The sequence below is a fragment of the Entelurus aequoreus genome, linkage group LG14, assembly GCF_033978785.1.
Source record: "Entelurus aequoreus isolate RoL-2023_Sb linkage group LG14, RoL_Eaeq_v1.1, whole genome shotgun sequence".
NCBI classification, from domain to species: domain Eukaryota; kingdom Metazoa; phylum Chordata; class Actinopteri; order Syngnathiformes; family Syngnathidae; genus Entelurus; species Entelurus aequoreus.
In genome coordinates, this window is record NC_084744.1 from 49226895 (window position 1) to 49250936 (window position 24042).

Consider the following 24042-nt stretch of genomic DNA (forward strand, 5'->3'; position numbering starts at 1 on the left):
TTACTGTTCTTTGTTCATGCACATGATAAATATCAATAACGTGTTTGGTAGTATTTGTTAAATCAAAGTATTCTTGGTTGCCAAAAAGTGATTCCAAGTAATATTTTGATATGGACACATCTCATCTGTGCATAAACTATTAGACTACCTTTCGGAGATGCAAAGATGAGATGTGTCCATATCAAAATATTACTTGGAATTACTTTGGCAACCATAAGTTGTCGTTGTTTTTTTTTTAAGGGTTACTTCAACACGTAAACAGGACAGTATGTACTTCATTATCATATACCGTCGTGGTCAAAAGTTTACATACACTTGTAAAGACCATAATGTCATGGCTGTCTTGAGTTTCCAATCATTTCTACAGAACTTTCCTCCAGAAGGTCTTATCTTTGTCCATGTGATGTAAGATGACACAAAAATTGGGCTTTTTGGCCACAATACCTACCGTCAAGCATGGTGGTGGTAGCATTATGCTTTGGGCCTGTTTTGCTGCCAATGGAACTGGTGCTTTAACAGAGAGTAAATGGGACAATAAAAAAGGAGGATTACCTCCAAACTCTTTAGGACAACCTAAAATCATCAGCCCGGAGGTTGGGTCTTGGGCGCAGTTGTGTGTTCCAACAGGAAAATGCCCCCAAACACACGTAAAAAGTGGTAAAGGAATGACTAAATCAGGCTACAATTAAGGTTTTAGAATGGCTTTCCCAAAGTCCTGACTTAAACGTGTGGACAATGCTGAAGAAACAAGTCCATGTCTGAAAACCAACAAATTTAGCTGAACTGCAGCAATTTTGTCAAGAGGAGTGGTCAAAAATTCAACCAGAAGCTTGTGGATGGCTACCAAAAGCGCCTTATTGCAGTGAAACTTGCCAAGGGACATGTAAGCAAATATTAACATTGCTGTATGTATACTTTTGACCCAGCGGATTTGCTCACATTTTCAGTAGACCCATAATAAATTCATAAAAAAACCAAACTTCATGAATGTTTTTTGTGACAAACAAGTATGTGCTCCAATCACTCTATTCCAAAAAAATAAGAGTTGTAGAAACTATTGGAAACTTAAGACAGCCATGACATTATGTTCTTTACAAGTGTATGTAAAGTTTGACCACAACTGTATGTAGCTAATAAATTATGCACAGATGAGATGTGTCCATATCAAAATATTACTTTGAACAACTGAGAATATTTGTCTCAGTGTTTATCTTCTATGTGGTAGTCAGTTCTGGACAGACGAAGCCCCAGCAGTACAGTTTTATCGAGCGATGCATCGATTTTTGGCAGGGAATCAGTTTTTGGCACGACACCGGAATGTAAGTAGATGTCACGATCTATGGCCCGCTTGCTGTTAGCATCATGGCAGTATAAATAAATGTGTCCTCTTCACTTTACCCAACTTGTATGCATGTTACCATGTGAAACGTGTTAAGTCCATACATTTTGGTTTGGTTTTGACGGGGGACTTCCTCATTTCGCAAGGAAAAGCATCTGATTGGCTGTCCTTCATGACTAACCCCCAACCCTCTTTCTTAAGTCTGCGGTTAAAAAGCCCACCAATCGACAGGATAACATTTAATATGATTGGATTTCTTTTTTTCTTTGTTTTGATTAAAAATCTTGCTATTTTTACCTGCTCCGATGCAAAAAAACAAAACCCAAATAAAATAGAAAGCTTCCAGCCCAGAAGTGGCAAAGCTGAATCTGTGGGCAGGCACTAGTCGCAGTTTATAGCAATGCCCATGTCATGATCCGTGGTCGGGATCATGATTTTGTTATGTTCTGTTAGTTTTGGACTCTTTTAGTTCCTGTTTGACACCTGAGTTTGTTTTAGTTGCCATGACTACTTATGATCTGCCACCTGCCTCTGGTGTTCGGGACGCGCACCTGCTGCTAATCAGAGGACTATTTAAGCCTGCCTTTGACAGACAGTCGTCCGGGCGTCATTAGTTGTTTGCCTCATGCCTGGACTACGTAAGTCTTAGTTGTTTCATGCCACAGTTTCGTATTGGTTTCATGCCACAGTTTCGTGTTTGTTCTATGCCATAGCTAATGCTAGTTGTTTCATACCACAGTTTCGTGTTTGTTTCATGCCACAGTTTCGTGTTTGTTCTATGCCATAGCTAATGCTAGTTGTTTCATGCTACAGTTTCGTATTGGTTTCATGCCACAGTTTCGTGTTTGTTTTATGCCATAGTTAATGCTAGTTGTTTCATGCCACAGTTTCGTATTGGTTTCATGCCAAAGTTTCGTGTTTGTTCTATGCCATAGTTAATGCTAGTTGTTTCATACCACAGTTTCGTGTTTGTTTCATGCCACAGTTTCGGGTTTGTTCTATGCCATAGTTAATGCTAGTTGTTTCATACCACAGTTTCGTGTTTGTTTCATGCCACAGTTTCGGGTTTGTTCTATGCCATAGTTAATGCTAGTTGTTTCATACCACAGTTTCGTGTTTGTTTCATGCCACAGTTTCATGTTTGTTATATGCCATAGTTAATGCTAGTTGTTTCATGCCACAGTTTTGTATTGTTTCATGCCACAGTTTCGTGTTTGTTCTATGCCATATTTAATGCTAGTTGTTTCATGCCACAGTTTCGTATTTGTTTCATGCCACAGTTTCGTGTTTGTTCTATGCCATAGCTAATGCTAGTTGTTTCATACCACAGTTTCGTGTTTGTTTCATGCCACAGTTTCGTGTTTGTTCTATGCCATAGTTAATGCTAGTTGTTTCATGCCACCGTTTCGTATTGGTTTCATGCCACAGTTTCGTGTTTGTTCTATGCCATAGTTAATGCTAGTTGTTTCATGCCACAGTTTCGTATTGGTTTCATGCCACAGTTTCGTGTTTGTTCTATGCCATAGTTAATGCTAGTTGTTTCATGCCACAGTTTCGTTTTGTTTCATGCCACAGTTTCGTGTTTGTTCTATGCCATAGTTAATGCTAGTTGTTTCATGCCACAGTTTCGTATTGGTTTCATGCCACAGTTTCGTGTTTGTTCTATGCCATAGTTAATGCTAGTTGTTTCATGCCACAGTTTCGTATTTGTTTCATGCCACAGTTTCGTGTTTGTTCTATGCCATAGCTAATGCTAGTTGTTTCATACCACAGTTTCGTGTTTGTTTCATGCCACAGTTTCGTGTTTGTTCTATGCCATAGTTAATGCTAGTTGTTTCATGCCACCGTTTCGTATTGGTTTCATGCCACAGTTTCGTGTTTGTTCTATGCCATAGTTAATGCTAGTTGTTTCATGCCACAGTTTCGTATTGGTTTCATGCCACAGTTTCGTGTTTGTTCTATGCCATAGTTAATGCTAGTTGTTTCATGCCACAGTTTCGTTTTGTTTCATGCCACAGTTTCGTGAGGTTCATGTCTATAGTATCATGTCCTAAGTTTTTGCCTCAGCTTCCGCGTGCGATAGGCACGCTTGCCTTGGGGTTGTTTTCTGTTTTGTTCCTCGTTGAGTGTTTCTTAAAATTAAATCATGTTCCTACCAGCAAGTCCTGTCCGGAGTCGTCCGTTTGCCTTCCTGGGAGAATGACCCCGCAGTAAGCGAAAACCACGTCGTGACAGCCCATACCTGGTTGGTAGAGGGCGGAGAGGGGGAGGCAACCTTTGGCCCAGCCCGAAAACCAGACAGTTCACAGGCACCGCTGCCAGAATTGCATCAGTCAGGGGTGGCACGTGGAATCAGATGGGTCACCCCATGTGCCACCCTCCTCAGAAGTGGAATGATTTGAGCAGTGTCTTTCAAATGTGGTACGTGTACCAATTGGGCCCCATCTCGTGGTATACCAGAGAAATCCTAAATTCATGGTCCCCAAATTACATCCCGCAAATTGTCTCAAGTTTATTTTTAAAACATAAAAAAGACGTCAACAATTGCTAAGTCTCACAGAGAGTGAGATTCACACCAATTATTGCTGAATCCCTACGACACAATAACAATGGTTGCATACAGTTATTATATGGGTTGTAATTTAGACCGCATTTCAAAGTCATAGTCCAATTAATCAAAAACCAACATCAAAACATGTGATACAATACACAGAACTTTCCCACTGAACTATGTGGATATTAAAAAAAAGGTCTAATAGTACCTCACACGAATCAAAAATATACCCATTTAACCCATTTCCTAGGCCTGATGGGTAATATATGCAAAACACTCTCCAACCTTCAACATTTAGGTGCTTGAGGGACATCGATGGAAAATGGATGGATGGATATTTCTGATTGATTACAAAACTTTAAAGTAATTAAGTCAATTTTATATATAAAGCGCTTTTCACAGATAAAATCACAAAGCTGTACAAATCATAGGTGAAGTAAAGCAACAATTCAATTAAAACAACAACATCATAAAAAGGATACAAAGTAGATTAAAAATGATAGTTAAAAGGTGCATTAACTAAAAGCTTTACTAAAAAGAGAAGTCTTCAAAAGATTTCTGAAAAGTGTCAACACAGTCAAGATCACGGAGGGACTGGTGCAAGTTGTTCCAGAGTTTCGGAGCTATAGCCTGGAATGCCAGGTCTCCACGGGTTTTAAAATGAATTTTTGGGATCTTTAGAAGACCCCGTCCTGAAGACCGTAGGCTGTGCCCTGAAGAGAAGGGACATAACAAGTCAGTGACGTACTGAGGGGCCCCACCATGCAACGCACGGAAAATCAGGACTAAAATCTTAAAGGCCTACTGAAACCCACTACTACCGACCACGCAGTCTGATAGTTTATATATCAATGATGAAATCTTAACATTGCAACACATGCCAATATGGCCGGGTTAGATTAGTAAAGTGCAATTTTAAATTTCCCGCGAAATATCCTGCTGAAAACGTCTCGGTATGATGACGTTTGCGCGTGACGTCACGGACTGTAGCGGACATTTTGGGACAGCATTGTGGCCAGCTATTAAGTCGTCTGTTTTCATCGCAAAATTCCACAGTATTTTGGACATCTGTGTTGGTGAATCTTTTGCAATTTGTTTAATGAACAATGGAGATAGCAAAGAAGAAAGCTGTAGGTGGGAAGCGGTGTATTAGCGGCCGGCTGCAGCAACACAAACACGTAGCGGCTACATCGTAGCCGGTGTTTCATTGTTTACATTCCCGAACGATGACAGTCAAGCTTTACCATTGGCCTGTGGCGAACTGGGATGACATAGACTCTTACCAGGAGGACTTTGAGTTGGATACACATTGGCCTGTGGGGAACTGGAACAACAGAGGCTCTTACCAGGAGGACTTTGAGTTGGATACGCGGTACCATGAGTATGCAGCTAGGGCTTCCAAACATTTGATCGCTTGCCCGTACGTGCGTGCCGCTATGTGCATGTCACGTACGTGACTTTGAAGAAATATATGTGCTGTATGAAATTTGGGGAGGTGAACGGTACTTTGGGCTGTGGGATTGAGTGTGTTGTGCGGGTGTTTGATTTGTATTGGCGGGTTATATGGACGGGAGGGGGGAGGTGTTTGTTATGTGGGATTAATTTGTGGCATATTAAATATAAGCCTGGTTGTGTTGTGGCTAATAGAGTATATATATGTCTTGTGTTTATTTACTGTTTTAGTCATTCCCAGCTGAATATCAGGTCCCACCCGCCTCTCACAGCATCTTCCCTATCTGAATCGCTTCCACTGCCCTCTAGTCCTTCACTCTCACTTTCCTCATCCACGAATCTTTCATCCTCGCTCAAATTAATGGGGAAATCATCGCTTTCTCGGTCCGAATCACTAACGCTGCTTGTGGCCATGATTGTAAACAATGTGCAGATGTGAGGAGCTCCACAACCTGTGACGTCACGCTACTTCCGGTACAGGCAAGGCTTTTTTATCAGCGACCAAAAGTTGCAAATTTATCGTCGATGTTCTCTACTAAATCCTTTCAGCAAAAATATGGCAATATTGCAAAATGATCAAGTATGACACATAGAATGGACCTGCTATCCCCGTTTAAATAAGAAAATCTCATTTCAGTAGGCCTTTACACTCAATGCGGAATTTGTCTGGAAGCCAATGAAGACTGGATCAAATGGGGGTGATATGGGCTGTTCCGGGTGCACCGGTCAAAAGTCTGGCAGACGCATTTTGTACAGTCTGAAATCTCTTTAGCGTTGACTTTATGAAGAGAGGGAAAAGAGAATTGCAATCGTCAATGCGAGACGAAATGAACGCGCGAATGATCATTTCGAGATCCAATTTTGACAACAAATTTCTCACTTTAGAAATATTTCTGAGATGATAAAAACAGTTTTTGGTCAGTTGACGACAGTGACCCTCCAAAGACATTGACTGATCACACAACCCCAAGGTTTCTGAGGCTGCTTTTAACTGATGCACCCAGAGCACCAAGGGAGTTCTTGACCAGGGGGTTCTTTTTAGCAATTATCAGAGTTTCCGTTTTTGTTTGAATTTATCTGGAGGAAATTTGAGGACAACCAGTTACGCACTCTAAGAACTCAGATAAAAAGTACAACTCTGAATCATTGAAGGGAGCGTAACAGTTCAATATTATCTGCATAAAAATGATAAGAAACATTTTTTGAACTACTGACCAACCTCCCAAGCGGCATCAGGTACAACAAAAATAAAACAGGGCCCAGAACAGAACCCTGGGCCACACCACATGACAGGTTGTACACATTGGACATTACATGACACTAGCCCTCCCCTTGTTTGTGAATGACTGAGCATTTCATGGAAGCTGCTTTTATACCCCATCATGGCACCCACCTGTTCCCAATTAGCCTGTTCACCTGTGGGATGTTCCAAATAAGTGTTTGATGAGCATTCCCCAACTTTCTCAGTCTTTTTTGCCGCTTGTGCCAGCTTTTTTGAAACATGTTGCAGGCATCAAATTCCAAATGAGCTAATATTTGCAAAAAATAACGTTTTCCAGTATATTGTCTTTGCAGTCTATTCAATTGAATATAGGTTGAAAAGGATTTGCAAATCATTGCATTTTGTTTTTATTTACGATTTACACATTGTGCCAACTTCACTGGTTTTGGGGTTTGTAAGTAAGAATTACGGCATAACATAAATTACTTTCCGTACTTAAATAGGAATAACAAACCAAATGAAATGTTACACTCCTATAGTAGATACAGCTGCTCCTGGGGTAGACTGACTGTAATACCACCCCTGTAGTACTCGGTGCCACGCCTGAAAAAAAAAGTCTGGACACGCCACCGGTCAGTTGACGTCAACAGGGGACAAACCACATGACCACTGTTGAGGTTCATACAAACTGCCTGGCCATTACTGGGGAAGAGCGGACCACCTCCATGGAAACCGCTTGTCCTGCACCGCCTGTGTTTAGTGTAAATAAACACCTTCATTTTGCTGAATATGCAGGAAAAGGTTGAATCAAGTTTCATGTTAAGCTTCTTTTTTTTTTTTTTTTCATATAATAATATGCTTTACTGAGCACCAACAGTGCAGTGCAACGATCGGGGCCATTCAAGTGGCGGCCCAGGGGCCAACCTCGCCCCGGAAGGACACCATACCGGCTCCTGAGTTCAGTTTAAAACTTTGGGGCCAAACATTTTTATAGCAAATTCCTAAACACACTGGCGTGCTAGTGTTGTATAGAGGAACTTTGATCACTTTCATCGACATTTTAACCTTGCTGATGAAGTGTATTTCTGGTCTTGTCACCCCCTCCTGGGCAGGAGGGCATCGCGGCGGTGCGGCTGCATCAAAAGAGACGTCGAAGACGCTTTGCTGAACAAAAAGTTGCTTTGTAACAAGCGAGCAACATTAAACAGGTCTGCAGTACCCGGAGGAGCCTAGGTCAAAAAAAATTAAGGACTCCTAACCTGGAGAGGCAGAACCACAGTCTTATATCCTTTCTTCCTGCATTTGGGTGTGTGTTTATTCAGAAGAATTAGACAAATTTAAAAATATATCTCGCTATGGAAGCGCTAAAACATACCGGTGTAGTGAGTTTACGTAAGCGGCAATGCCCGTGACCTTCCATCCCTCAGGCAGTACTGCATCAAAAAGCGACAGTAGTGTGTAAAGGATATCACCACATGGGCTCAGGAACACTTCAGAAAACCACTGTCAGTAACCACAGTTTGTCGCTACATCTGTAAGTGCAAGATAAAACTACTATGTAAAACGAAAGCCATTTATCAACAACACCCAGAAACGCCATGGGTGTGTGTTTATACAGAAGAATTAGAAGAATTAAAAAAAAAAAAATCTCGCTATGAAAGCGCTAAAATATACCGGTGTAGTGAGTTTACGTAAGCGGCAATGCCCGTGACCTTCCATCCCTCCGGCGGTACTGCATCAAAAAGCGACAGTGGTGTGTAAAGGATATCACCACATGGGCTCAGGAACACTTCAGAAAACCACTGTCAGTAACAACGGTTTGTCGCTACATCTGTAAGTGCAAGTTAAAACTACTATGTAAAGCGAAAGCCATTTATCAACAACATCCAGAAACGCCATGGGTGTGTGTTTATACAGAAGAAATAGAAGAATTAAAAAAAAAAAAAATCTCGCTATGAAAGCGCTAAAACATACCGGTGTAGTGAGTTTACGTAAGCGGCAATGCCCGTGACCATCCATCCCTCAGGCGGTACTGCATCAAAAAGCGACATCAGTTTGTAAAGGATATCACCACATGGGCTCAGGAACACTTCAGAAAACCACTGTCAGTAACTACGGTTTGTCGCTACATCTGTATGTGCAAGTTAAAACTACTATGTAAAGCGAAAGCCATTTATCAACAACACCCAGAAACGCCATGGGTGTGTGTTTATACAGAAGAATTAGAATGATTTAAAAAAAAAATCTCTCTATGGAAGCGATAAAACATACCGGTGTAGTGAGTTTACGTAAGAGGCAATGCCCTTGACCTTCCACCTGCATCAAAAAGCGACATCGGTGTGTAAAGGATATCACCACATGGGCTCAGGAACACTTCAGAAAACCACTGTCAGTAACTACGGTTTGTCGCTACATCTGTAAGTGCAAGTTAAAACTCCTATGTAAAGCGAAAGCCATTTATCAACAACACCCAGAAACGCCATGGGTGTGTGTTTATACAGAAGAATTTAAAAAAAAAAATCTCGCTATTGAAGCGCTAAAACATACCGGTGTAGTGAGTTTACGTAAGCGGCAATGCCCGTGACCTTCCATCCCTCAGGCGGTACTGCATCAAAAAGCGACATCGGTGTGTAAAGGATATCACCACATGGGCTCAGGAACACTTCAGAAAACCACTGTCAGTAACTACGGTTTGTCGTTACATCTGTAAGTGCAAGTTAAAACTACTATGTAAAGTGAAAGCCATTTATCAACAACACCCAGAAACGCCATGGGTGTGTGTTTATACAGAAGAATTAGAATGATTAAATCAAAAATCTCTCTATGGAAGCGATAAAACATACCGGTGTAGTGAGTTTACGTAAGAGGCAATGCCCTTGACCTTCCACCTGCATCAAAAAGCGACATCGGTGTGTAAAGGATATCACCACATGGGCTCAGGAACACTTCAGAAAACCACTGTCAGTAACTACGGTTTGTCGCTACATCTGTAAGTGCAAGTTAAAACTCCTATGTAAAGCGAAAGCCATTTATCAACAACACCCAGAAACGCCATGGGTGTGTGTTTATACAGAAGAATTAAAAAAAATAAATCTCGCTATTGAAGCGCTAAAACATAGTAGTAGTGAGTTTACGTAAGCGGCAATGCCCGTGACCTTCCATCCCTCAGGCGGTACTGCATCAAAAAGCGACATCGGTGTGTAAAGGATATCACCACATGGGCTCAGGAACACTTCAGAAAACCACTGTCAGTAACTACGGTTTGTCGTTACATCTGTAAGTGCAAGTTAAAACTACTATGTAAAGTGAAAGCCATTTATCAACAACACCCAGAAACGCCATGGGTGTGTGTTTATACAGAAGAATTAAAAAAATATATATCTAGCTATGGTGCGCCTAATGTACGTAATAATTCTGGTTGTGCTTACCGACCTCGAAGCAATTTAATTTGGTACATGGTTTAATGATAAGTGTGACCAGTAGATGGCAGTCACACATAAGAGATATGTGTAGACTGCAGTATGACGCCAGTAAACAACACCAAAACTTTAAATGTTCCATTTAAAATCAAGAACATAACACACGGCACTCTAAAATCCGTCAAAATGTTTTAGTATCACTTCGAAGCCGCACCACTTGATGGATTTTGACACTTCTTCCACTACCGTCCTTGCACACTACACCGCTACGACAAAGATGACGGGGAGAAAACACTGTCTAAGGTGAGCCACGTAATTAAGAGCGCCCACAAAACGGCGCATCCTGAAGCGACTGTCAGAAAGCGACTTGAAGATGATCTGTAAAACATAATCTATGCAACATTTTGACCAAAGAACCACCATTACATGTTATGTAGACCACAAGGAAATGTTTTACATTTAGAAAAAAATCATATTATGACCCCTTTAATGCGCCTTTTGTATGAAAAACGACCTGAATAGACCCGCTCATCGGCAGTCCGCCTTATATTCCGGTGCGCCCTATGGTCCAGAAAATACGGTAATACAGGCACCGCCTGTTTTGAATGTTTTTGTTTAATAAACACAAGACATTGTTCTGACATGATACATTTAATTTTCTTTTCACCATGCGAAGCTTCCATCCGCATCGAATTGTATCGAATCCTAATGTTATAAAAAGTATTGATAGTGAATCGTATCGTAGCCCTTGTGTCGAGATTCATGTCGAATCGCCATTTAATATCCACATCTACAAAACCCAAAACCAGTAAAGTTGGCACGTTGTGTAAATTGTAAATAAAAACCGAATACAATGATTTGCAAATCCTTTTCAACTTATATTCAATTGAATAGACTGCAAAGACAAGATATTTAATGTTCGAACTGAGAAACTTAATCATTAACTTAAAATTTAATGGCAGTAACACATTGCAAAAAAGTTGGCACAGGGGCATTTTTACCACTGTGTTACATGGCCTTTCCTTTTAACAACAATCAGTAAACGTTTGGGAACTGAGGAGACCAATTTTTGAAGCTTTTCAGGTGGACTCTCCCATTCTTGCTTGATGTACAGCTTAAGTTGTTCAACAGTCAATGGGAGACAGGTCTGGACTACAGGCAGGCCAGTCTAGTACCCGCACTCTTCTACTATGAAGCCACGCTGTTGTAACACGTGGCTTGGCATTGTCTTGCTGAAATAAGCAGGGGCGTCCATGATAACGTTGCTTGGATGGCAACATATGTTGCTCCAAAACCTGTATGTACCTTTCAGCATTAATGGTGCCTTCACAGATGTGTAAGTTACCCATGCCTTGCGCACTAATACACCCCCATACCATCACAGATGCTGGCTTTTGAATTTTGCGCCTAGAGCAATCCGGATGGTTCTTTTCCTCTTTATTACGGAGGACACGACGTCCACAGTTTCCAAAAACAATTTGAAATGTTGTTACGTGTGGGGGGGTCGCAGCTTGCTGCAAGGTTTGTTCCCCCGGGATGCAGACGGACCACTCTGGACAGGACGTGCAGGTAGGAGCATGATTTATTCGTAGAAATAAATAAATTCTATGTGTCATACTTGATCATTTCGCGATATTGCCATATTTTTGCTGAAAAGATTTAGTAGAGAACAACGACGATAAAGATCGCAACTTTTGGTATCTGATAAAAAAAAGCCTTGCCCTTACCGGAAGTAGCGTGACGTAGTCAATTGAAAGGCTCCTCACATTTTCCTATTGTTTTCAATGCAGCTAGAGCGATTCGGACCGAGAAAGCGACGATTACCCCATTAATTTGAGTGAGGATGAAAGATTTGTGGATGAGGAACGTTAGAGTGAATGACTAGAATGCAGTGCAAGACATATCTTTTTTCGCTCTGACCGTAACTTAGGTACAAGCTGGCTCATTGGATTCCACACTCTCTCCTTTTTCTATTGTGGATCACGGATTTGTATTTTAAACCACCTCAGATACTATATCCTCTTGAAAAGGAGAGTCGAGAACGCGAAATGGACATTCACAGTGACTTTTAACTCCACGACAATACATCGACGAAACACTTTAGCTACGGAGCTAACGTGATAGCATCGGGCTTAACTTCATATAGAAACAAAATAAATAAATCCCTGACTGGAAGGATAGACAGAAGATCAACAATACTATTAAACCATGGACATGTCAATACACGGTTAATGCTTTCCAGCCTGGCGAAGGTTAACGACGCCATTGAAGCTAACTTAGCAACCGGACCTCACAGAGCTATGCTAAAAACATTAGCTATCCACCTACGCCAGCCAGCCCTCATCTGCTCATCAACACCCATGCTCACCTGCGTTCCAGCGATCGACGGTGCGACGAAGGACTTCACCCGATCACAGATGCGGTCGGCGAGACGGAGGAAGTTGAGGTGAGTTTGGCGGCTAACGCGTCTGCTATTCATCTCTGTCTTCCTTGTTGGGTTGCTGTAGTCCGCTGCTAATACACCGATCCCACCTACAACTTTCTTCTTTGCAGTCTCCATTGTTCATTAAACAAATTGCAAAAGATTCCCCAACACAGATGTCCAGAATACTGTGGAATTTTGAAATGAAAACAGAGCTTTTTTGTATTGGATTCAATGGGGTACCAATACTTCCGCATCAACTGATTCCGTCACGCGCATATGTCATCAAATCTAGACGTTTTCAACCGGAAGTGTGGCGGGAAATTTAAAATTGCAATTCATAAGTTAACCCGACCGTACTGGCATGTGTTGCAATGTTAAGATTTCATCATTGATATATAAACTATCAGACTGCGTGGTCGGTAGTAGTGGGTTTCAGTAGGCTTTTAAATATCTTGTCTTTGCAGTCTATTCAATTTAATACAGGTTGAAAAGGATTTGCAAATCATTGTATTCAACCTGACAACTTGGGGTTTGTATATTTGTATATTATTCACCGTTACATGCGACCCTCTGAGGTCAACCACAACTGCGATGTGGCCCTCGATAAGAGCAAGTTTGACACACCTGGCTTTGGGTCGCGATAGCCGAAACTTGCGGGCAGTCCCAACAATAACATATATGACGCACAACAGCTTTACTGCGAAAGCCTATCCCTCATCGCACAATAAGCAGCTGAGATGATATCAGGTGTGTCCTGTTGTCTTTTGTTGACTTACCTGGCAACTTTGACGTCATTTCTGCCTTCATCTTAATTCCATTTGTTGAACGCGCATTTCAGCGGCTTATCACTTTGGGTCAAGGTGCTTGCGGCCATGGGAGAGTGAATGTCCTGAGGGCTAAGCACATAGCATCGCTATCTTTTCTGCCCTTCCTGTTTACATTGTTGACTCTGTAGCCAGCTGCACTTTGGTTCACTGCTGAGTGATGAACTGCTGTCTTTGCATTCAACTATGGACCATGACAATGGCAACCTTTATTAAAGTTCAAAGTTATGTGTGTTACTGTTATGACTAATAGGAAAGGTGCAGCTTTATGTTAAAGAAAATGCACATTGTTTTCTTGAACCTTTAGGGTGGGCAGTGGTGGTTTTACCAAACCCAAGACCAGTGAAGTTGGCACGTTGTGTAAATTGTAAATAAAAACAGAATACAATGATTTGCAAATCTTTTTCAATTAGACTGCAAAGACAAGATATTTAACGTTTGAACTGGGAAACGTTGTTATTTTTTTGCAAATATTAGCTCATTTGGAATTTGATGCCTGCAACATGTTTCAAAAAGCTGGCACAAGTGGCAAAAAACTTGAAAAGTCTAAAAGGTTACTCTTCATTCACAATTGAAGTTAAAAAGTGGCTTTGGAGCAATCAAAGCTGCTCACACGGTCAATAAGGTGGGCACTATGTTTGACACATCTGGAATGTAAAAAGATTTTTTTAAATTTTTTTAACTAATAATAATAATACACTTAGTCACTTATAACACAAAGTTTTCTCTTTAAATATATGTGATATCTGTTTTAGGCATTTTTTTAAAAATAAAAAATATTACAAACATACTTAACTTTTATGTAAGTTTTGGGGGGGTGGGTTTAGACACCACTGATCTTAAATATTAGAAGCTCTCTAAATAAAAATAACATATATATAAGATACAAAGAAAGTTTAGTCAGTTAATGAAAAAATTTAATATTACAAACTTATGAATTAATTAGTAAAATACAACCATAATAAACACTGTTAAATATTAACTAAACATGAATATTTTCATACAGGTAGAATTGTTAAAAAAAAACTATGTTATTCAGTTACACAATTGCATTATTATCATTATATTCTTACATGGGTGAAAAACAACAGTAAAAATGTAAGAAAAAAAGCAAAAAAATCAGAATAGTAATGAAAAAAAGATTAAATGATCTAACTAATAATTAATAATAATATACTTAGTCACCAATAATACAAAGCTGACAAAATATATATTTTTTTTTTCTAAATAAAAAAAATATCAATATGGCCCCTACATACTTTGACTTTTCAGTATGCGAAACTCATTCTAGATCAGTGGGCCACGTGGAGAAAAATCTACTCCCAAGTGGGCCGGACTGGTAAAATCACGGCATGATAACTTAAAAATAAAGACAACTTCAGATTGTTTTCTTCGTTTAAAAATAGAACAAGCACATTCTTAAAATGTAAAAATCATAATGTTTGTTTTTTTGTTTACACTTACATGTTGCGGTTAATAGTATTCTATCTTTATTTGTCGTTATTTATACTTTCTGAATAAATTATGTGATAATGGTCATCAGTCAACTCATTGGTGTTAATTTTCAATCTATCAAGATAAAAAAATAATATCAAAATCAAAATTACAGGATGTTATTTATGTAATTTGCTAATTTTCCTCGACTGGTGTTTGTTTTTTTTGTACATATGTAGCATCTTCTACAAAGATACAAATAATTGCTATTGCGACATCTAGTGGACACATATAGAACAGCGCTGTATTCCATTCAAAAATGTTTTGTCAAATTTTTATACTTAGCAAACTCATCCCGCGGGCCGGATAAAACCGGATCAGGCCCGCGGGCCGTACGTTTGACACCCCTTTATTAGAGCATACACATTGATTGATTGAGACTTTTATTAGTAGGTTGCACAGTGAAGTACATATTCCGTACAATTGACCACTAAATGGTAACACCCGAATAAGTTTTTCAACTTGTTTAAGTCGGGGTCCACTTAAATTGATTCATGATACAGATATATACTATCATATATACTATCATCATAATACAGTCATCACACAAGATAATCACATTGAATTATTTACATTATTTACAATCAGGAGTGTGGAGGGGGGGTGGGGTGGGGATATGGACATCAAGTAGTGGACATAGAGAGAGAGAGAGAGAGAGAGAGAGAGAGAGAGAGATCAGAACTTAGAAGGCATAAGAAAAAGAATCTGCATTTGATTGTTTACATTTGATTATTAGCAATCCGGGGAGGGTGTTAGTTTAGGGTTGTAGCTGCCTGGAGGTGAACTTTTATAGCGGTTTTGAAGGAGGATAGAGATGCCCTTTCTTTTATACCTGTTGGGAGCGCATTCCACATTGATGTGGCATAGAAAGAGAATGAGTTAAGACCTTTGTTAGTTCGGAATCTGGGTTTAACGTGGTTAGTGGAGCACCCCCCGGTGTTGTGGTTATGGCGGTCATTTACGTTAAGGAAGTAGTTTGACATGTACTTCGGTATCAGGGAGGTGTAGCGGATTTTATAGACTAGGCTCAGTGCAAGTTGTTTAACTCTGTCCTCCACCTTGAGCCAGCCCACTTTAGAGAAGTGGGTAAGAGTGAGGTGGGATCTGGGGTGGAGGTCTAGAAGTAACCTGACTAGCTTGTTCTGAGATGTTTGGAGTTTAGATTTGAGGGTTTTGGAGGTGCTAGGGTACCAGGAGGTGCATGCGTAATCGAAAAAGGGTTGAACGAGAGTTCCCGCCAGAATCCTCAAGGTGCTTTTGTTGACCAGAGAGGAAATTCTGTAGAGAAATCTCGTTCGTTGGTTAACCTTTTTGATTACCTTGGTTGCCATTTTATCACAGGAAAGGTTAGCCTCTAGAATGGAACCTAGGTAGGTGACCTCATCTTTCCTGGTGATGACACTGTCACCTACTTTTATGTTGAAGTGATTGACTCTCTTAAGTTTGATGTGGGACCCAAACAGGATGGATTCTGTTTTACCCAAGTGGATGGATAGCTTGTTGTCAGCGAGCCAGGTGCAAGTTCTACAGAGCTCAGCACTGAGGATTTTCTCCACCTGTGACTTGTCCTTGCCGGATACCAGCAGGGCAGAGTCATCCGCAAACAAAAACAATTCACAGTCACATGCCGATGACATGTCGTTTATGTATATTAGGAACAGTAAAGGTCCCAATATACTGCCTTGGGGGACTCCACAGCTCACCGAGAGGGGGGGGGACACGGTGCCGTTCACCTCTACCACCTGCTCCCTCCCCTCCAAGTAAGACTGCATCCAGCTCCAAGAGGTTTTGTTAAATCCGATTGCTCTGAGCTTATCCAACAGTATAGCGTGGTTAACGGTGTCAAAGGCCTTCTGAAGGTCCAGCATGACCATGCCGCAGTATTTGCCCGCGTCCACCTCATGTTTGATGTGGTCGGTCAGATAGAGAAGGCATGTGTCAGTGGAGTGGTTAGTTCTGAAGCCGGATTGGAATTTGTACATGAGTTTATTAGTGGCAAGGTAACTATCGACCTGTTCATAAACTATTTTCTCCATTACTTTCGAAATGGAGCTGAGAATAGAAACAGGTCGGTAGTTGCCAGGTTCCAATTTGCTTCCTTTTTTAAAGAGGGGAGTTACTCTTGCTATCTTAAAATCTTTTGGTACTTGGCCTTGTGTAATTGATAGGTTTATTATGTGCGTGATGATCGGGGCAATGATGGAGGCAGAGTCCCTGAGGAATCTGGAGGGAATATTATCAAGGCCGGTGGCCTTGTTAGGGTGGAGCGCGCTCAATTTTTTAAACACCTCATCAGCTGTGACCATTTCTAATTTGAAATCATTGTTGGATACTCCTAGCTTTCTGTAGAAGGCTTTAATGTGTTCTACACCAAAGCGACCAGAGTGGTGGGACAGCTTGTTGACAAGAGTTGCAGCTATGCTGGTGAAAAAGGCGTTAAGTCTGCTAGCTACCTCCATTTTGTCTGTAATGAGGGAGTCACCCTCCTTGATGCTGATGTTGGTGAGTCTTGTTTTAAGTTTCTGGCTGCAACCAGGAAGCTGGTTGTTGAGAATTTTCCAGAGCTCACGTGGCTTATTCGTGTTTTCCTCTATTTTGTCGTTAATGTAATTTTTTCTTAAGGATTTAGTCAGGTTGGTTGACTTATTTCTTAATTTATTGCATTGCTTTTTGAGAGTTGAAAGGAGTAATTTGAGGTTGATATTATTGGGTTGTTTATCTACTTCTGTTTTACATTTTTGGTATTCAGAGTATTTCCTGTCTCTGTCTTTTATGGCAGCTAATAGGTCCGGATTCATCCATGGTTCCGAGCGGGCTTTGATCCTGACTGTTTTCACGGGAGCCATGTCATTTAGTATCTTTAGGAACGCCGTTTTGAAGCGATCCCAAGCGACATCGACCAGGTTGCTCGCGAGCACAGGGGACCAGTCCCACTCATCTAATTTTAAATTGAAATTGTCATTGGAGTATTTTTTGAGGGATCTGGATTGGGCTGTTATGTGGCCATTGGCTTTAGGTTTAGCTATTTTACAGGTGCAGAAGGTTAGATAGTGGTCGCTAAGACCACAGATCATGACCCCACTATTTTTTATTTTAGGCCGGTCTGAAGTGAGAATGAGATCTATGGTTGATTGGGTGGAATCACACACCCTTGTGGGTAGCGCTATTAGCTGGGAAAGACCGTGCAGATTACAAAACTTGCTGAAGGATCTGAAGACAGGCGCATCTTTGCGTTGAATATCTGTGTTCAGATCCCCAGTTATAATTTTCTCCATGTTGTCTGTCCCCGCCAAGCATTCTTCCAAAGCCCCATAGAAATCACTCTGATTAGGGGGTCTATAAACAGTCCCTATTAGTACCGGCTTAGCATTTTTAAATTTGATTTCCGCCCACACAGATTCCAGGTTATTGTGGTTAAGATCAGTGCGAGTTATGTATTTAATATCCTGGTGAATATACATACAAACGCCCCCACCGTGTTTATTCCTATCCTTTCTGATAACCGAAAAGTTTTGTATTTCTATCTCTGAGTCAGAAATACTTTGATCAAATTTGGTTTCAGAGAAACACAAGATTTTTACCTTCGTGTTGAGGAACATTTCTCTGATTTGGTCGAGTTTGGCTCCAGAGAGGCTGTTCACATTAAGGTGGATGATGTGTAGTCCACTGGAACCAAAAAGAGCATCAGAGTCCGCTGTGTTGTGGTACTGACCAGAAAAATTGTTGGTTATTATTGCTGTTGCAGTTGAAGAGCAAGGAGAGAGAGGAGAGAGAGGCATATTGATCGTCCTCCAGGTGAAGGGGGAGGGAGAGAAAGGGGGAGGGGAGGGAGAGGGAGGAGGAGGCCAGGTAGGGTTGCTGGGGGATGGGTTGGGTTTCCTTTTGGCGGGCTTTTTTGAAGACAAAGAGAAAGAGAATAACGAAAATGTTTGTGTAAAGGCGCCTCTAAATCCTTTGTATGGCGCGTCCTCGGCCGTCCGGGACCGGGGAGAGGTCGCGTGAACCCCCGCCATCTCGTGCAGTTCCCCGCAATCACCGATGTCTGGGTCGCCGTCCACCGCAGCCGCCGCGTCGTTCACCGCCGCTGAGTCGCTGCCTTCTCTGATGACTGGGTCGTCCTCCACCGCCGCCGCCGAGCCTCCGACCGTGTCGATGAACGGGGCGAAGTCCTCCGCCGAGCCGCCGACCGCAGGAGCACAGGTGAGCTTGAGCTGAGACGAGCCGGTAGCCGAGTTAGCTTCGATGGCGACGCTAGCAGTAGCATTGCTAGTCTTCGCCAGTCGGGACAACATTAACCGTGTTGTTGCAGGTCCGGGGTTGAGTTCAGTGTCTCCTGATAGTAGAAGTAATAGTAGTATTATTGACTTTCTGTCTATCCTTCCAGTCAGGGGCATGTTTCTTCTGCCTCGATGTGCAGACAAGCACGATGCTAACACGTTAGCTCCGAAGCCAAGGTGCTTCGCCGATGACATCTATATATATATATATATATATATATATATATATATATATATATATATATATATATATATATATATATATATATATATATATATATATACAAGGTTAATATAGTTGGTTTCTCTTTCTTCCACTCCATCTATCTGCTTTCTTTTGTATTTCAAGTTATCATTACATATACACTATATTGCCAAAAGTATTTGGCCACCTGCCTTTACTCACATATGAATCCCATGGAATTGTCCAAACTGTTTTGGTATCCTGGAGCATTCAAAGTTCCTTTCACTGGAACTAAGAGGCCAAGCCCAACTCCTAAAAAATAACCCCACACCATAATTCCTCCTCCACCAAATAATATATACTGTTCTCCTGGCAACCTCCATACTTAGACTTGTCCATGAGATTGCCAGATGGAAAAGTGTGATTCATCACTCCAGAGAAGGCGTCTCCACAGCTCTAGAGTCCAGTGGCGACGTGCTTTACACCACTGCATCCCACGCTTTGCATTGGACTTGGTGATGTATGGCTTAGATGCAGCTACTCGCCATGGAAACCCATTCCACGAAGCTCTCTGCGTACTGTACGTGGGCTAATTGGAAGGTCACATGAAGTTTGGAGCTCTGTAGCAACTGACCGTGCAGAAAGTCTTTGCACTATGCGCTTCAGCATCCGCGGACCCCTCTCTGTCAGTTTACGTGGCCTACCACTTGGTGGCTGAGTTGCTGTTGTTCCCAAACTCTTCACTTTTCTTATAATAAAGTTGACTTTGGAATATTTAGGAGCAAGGAAATTTCCCGACTGAGAGCGGCCCATGCTTTCACAAATGTTTGTAGAAACAGTCTCCATGCCCAAGGGTTTGATTAGGACACCTGATTCTCATCATTTGTATGGGTAGCCAAATACCTTTGGCAATATAGTGTATGTATTGTTGCATTTGAAACAATTGTATTGTTGATAATAGAGGTAAGTATTATTATTATTTCTTATCAATAGTGCTATTTCTATTGGTATTTTTATTGCTCCATTTGTAGTGTAATGATGCTCATTGTCATTTCTGTATTATTAATATTTATTTCACCAACTGCTTCTTTGCTATCACTTTCACCATCCTATCTGTACATATCATATTTGCTGATGTTGTTCTATTGTTGTTGTTGTTATTGTTGTGTTTGCTGTTGTCGTTGTCTCTCTGTCCTCGCAATTTCCCCCTCTGTCTTCCTTGTTTTTCTCGTTCTATCCCCGGCTGCACCAAATAATAATATAAATCCATTTAATAAAGTCAAATACAAAAAATAAGGCAACAAAAAGTTAAAGTTATAGTACCACTTATAGTCACACACACACTAGGTGTGGTGAAATTACCCTCTGCATTTGACCCATCCCCTTGTTCCACCCCCTGGGAGGTGAGGGGAGCAGTGAGCAGCAGCGGTGGTCACGCTCGGGGATAATTTTGCCAAGCAGGGAGGCAATGGGTCCCATTTTTATAGTCTTTGGTATGACTCGGCCAGGGTTTTTTCATTTTATTTTAATCTTTTTTAATTGTTTTTGTCCTGTCCTGACCTCTCAGGCAAGTCATATTGTTGATGTAGATGCCGGGGTTTGAACTCACGACCTACCGATCCCAGGGCGGACACTCTAACCGCAAGGCCACGGCGGCATAGCTCGGTTGGTAGAGTGGCCGTGCCAGCAACTTGAGGGTTCCAGGTTCGATTCCCGCTTCCGCCATCCTAGACTGCCATGCATGACTCTAGAAAGAGGTTCCGCAGCCTCCGAAGCAGAACCTCCAGGTTCTGTAACAGCTTCTTCCCTCAAGCCGTAAGACTCTTGAACGCATCATAATTAAATTATCCCCTCAACTCCCCCCAAAATGGATTATCTGGCTGGAATAAAAAAGACAATATAACATGCATCCATAAACGTGGACGCATGTTAAAAAATGCAAAATATTTATCTGTACAGTAATCTATTTATTTATTTATATATATTTATTTATTTTATATATATATTTATATATTATTTATATATATTTATTTATTTATATATGCACCTTATTGCTTTTTTTATCCTGCACTACCATGAGCTTATGTAACGAAATTTCGTTCTTATCTGTGCTGTAAAGTTCAAATTTGAATGACAATAAAAAAGGAAGTCTAAGTCTAAGTCTAAGTCTAGTCACTGCCGTTGTGTCCTTGGGCAAGACACTTTACCCACCTGCTCCCAGTGCCACCCACACTGGTTTAAATGTAACTTAGATATTGGGTTTCACTATGTTAAGCGCTTTGAGTCACTAGAGAAAAGAGCTATATAAATATAATCCACTTCACTTCACTGAGCAGAAGTATCCCACACTTATCTTTTGTAAAGTAAATCTGTACAGCCGATATGGGCATCTACATCAACAATATGATTTGCGTGAGTAGCTGGACAGGACAAAAAAATAAATAAAAAAACGCATACACATCAATTTGCACCATTAAAGGCCTACTGAAAGCCACTACTAGCGACCACGCAGTCTGATAGTTTATATATCAATGATGAAATCTTAACATTGCAACACATGCCAATACGGCCGGGTTAACTTATAAAGTGCAATTTTAAATTTCCCGGGGAACTTCCGGTTCAAAACGCCTTTGGAGGATGACGTATGCGCGTGACATCGCGAGGTCCACGGAAGTGTTTGGACCCTATTGGACACAATACACACAGCTCTGTTTTCTTCGACAAAATTCCACAGTATTCTGGACATCTGTGTTGGTGAATCTTTTGCAATTTGTTTAATGAACAATGGAGGCTGCAAAGAAGAACGTTGTAGGTGGGATCGGTGTATTAGCGGCGGACTACAGCAACACAAACAGGAGGACTTTGTTGGATAGCAGACGCGCTAGCGGCGACCTCACCTTGACTTCCTACGTCTCCGGGCCGCCGACCGCATCGTCGATCGCTGGAAAGCAGGTGAGCACGGGTGTTGATGAGCAGAGAAGGGCTGGCTGGCGTAGGTGGAGCGCTAATGTTTTTATCATAGCTCTGACGAGGTCCCGTTGTTAAGTTAGCGTCGTTAGCAACAGCATTGCTAGGCTTCGACAGGCGTCGAATACACATTAACCGTGTATTTACATGTCCAGTGTTTGGTTCGGTGTCTCCTGATAGTGGTATTGTTGATCTTCTGTCTATCCTTCCAGTCAGGGATTTATTTATTTTGTTTCTATCTGCATTTGAGACAGATGCTATCACGTTAGCTCATGCTAAAGAGCTTCGTCGATGTATTGTCGTGGAGATAAAAGTCACTGTGAATGTCCATTTCGCCTTCTCGACTCTCATTTTCAAGAGGATATAGTATCCGAGGTGGTTTAAAATACAAATCCGTGATCCACAATAGAAAAAGGAGAGAGTGTGGATTCCAATGAGCCAGCTTGTACCTAAGTTACGGTCAGAGCGAAAAAAGATATCTCTTGAACTGCATTCTAGTCCGTCACTCTCACGTTCCTCATCCACAAATCTTTCATCCTCGCTCAAATTAATGGGGTAATTGTCGCTTTCTCGCTCGGAATATCTCTCGCTCCATTGTAAACAACGGGGAATTGTGAGCAGCACTACCGCTTGTGACGTCACGCTACTTCCGGTAGGGGCAAGGTTTTTTTTTATCAGCGAGCAAAAGTTGCGAACTTTATCGTCGATGTTCTCTACTAAATCCTTTCAGCAAAAATATGGCAATATTGCGAAATGATCAAGTATGACACATAGAATGGATCTGCTATTCCCGTTTAAATAAAAAAAAAATCATTTCAGTAGGCCTTTAATGCCCATCCATTGCCCCCCCCCCCCCCCGCCCCCCCCCCCCCCAAAAAAAATAATAATCAAGAGTCAGATAATGTTCGTAATACATGCTCATTTTATTCGCCTGATAGAAAACATGTGTTGAGCACAATATATAGCATTTGACCAAAACACTGAAAATCTCACCGTACACATGAAACTGCACTTTGAGCAAAACAAAACCTCTCGTGCACCCCCAAAGGAGGTGGATCCATACGAAACCAAAACGTACAGTCGCAAATGGAACTGCACAACGTCATGGTCTTGTAACTAAAATGTCCGAAGCACAATAAAACACAACCACCAGGGGAGTTCAGTCAAACTGATTCGACACGTGGTAGTGCATATAAATAACAATATCAATAGCATACTGTACATGGAAGGGAATAATAAATACAGTGTTACACACAGCTGAGGGGTCAGCACTACACGCCCGGGTGCGATCACGTGACCACTTCCACGCCTAGGTGAAGGCGGATCATGCCATGCTGCCCCTTCCACTTCACAACATGGTACCTTTAAGGTAGCGTCGGACGGATCGCTAACCAGCTGCAGAACCGTCGGAAAAAAAGTGCCGACAGGTGTCTTAAGTGTGCATACATGTGTCTACAGTTTGGTATGAGTCAGAATATACAGGACTGGTGGGGCTGCTAACCACAGCAGGTGAGCTCATGGAAGGAAATTGACTTTTTAAGGCTGACACTAATTTCTTTTCCGACACGGAATAGCTCAGCTTGAGACAAAGTTATGGGATTTTGTCCGAGAAATGATTAAAAAGAGATTAACCGAATATTTCTTTGTCTTCTAAACCAAGGGTGACCAAACATGTTGATGGCCGCATTGGGTTTTTTTGGCCTGGAGCGAAAGCATGTAACGTAACAATATGTGTATGTATGAATATATTTATATATATATATATATATATATATATATATATATATATATATATATATATATATATATATATATATATATATATATATATATATATATATATATATATATATATATAAATTTAGTTATAAGTTTTTATTATTTT

The 24042-nt window shown here is 41.2% G+C and overlaps 1 protein-coding gene across 1 annotated transcript in view; it reads right to left on the minus strand.

Annotated features, from left to right (window-relative positions):
• Positions 1-13295, minus strand: part of LOC133664979 (fizzy-related protein homolog) — a 69034-nt gene extending 55739 nt beyond the window's left edge. Inside the window, exon 1 of the mRNA XM_062070096.1 lies at positions 13188-13295. The gene's annotated coding sequence lies outside the window, so the exon portion shown is untranslated. The remainder of the gene's footprint in view (positions 1-13187) is intronic.
• Positions 13296-24042: the final 10747 nt, after the last annotated feature.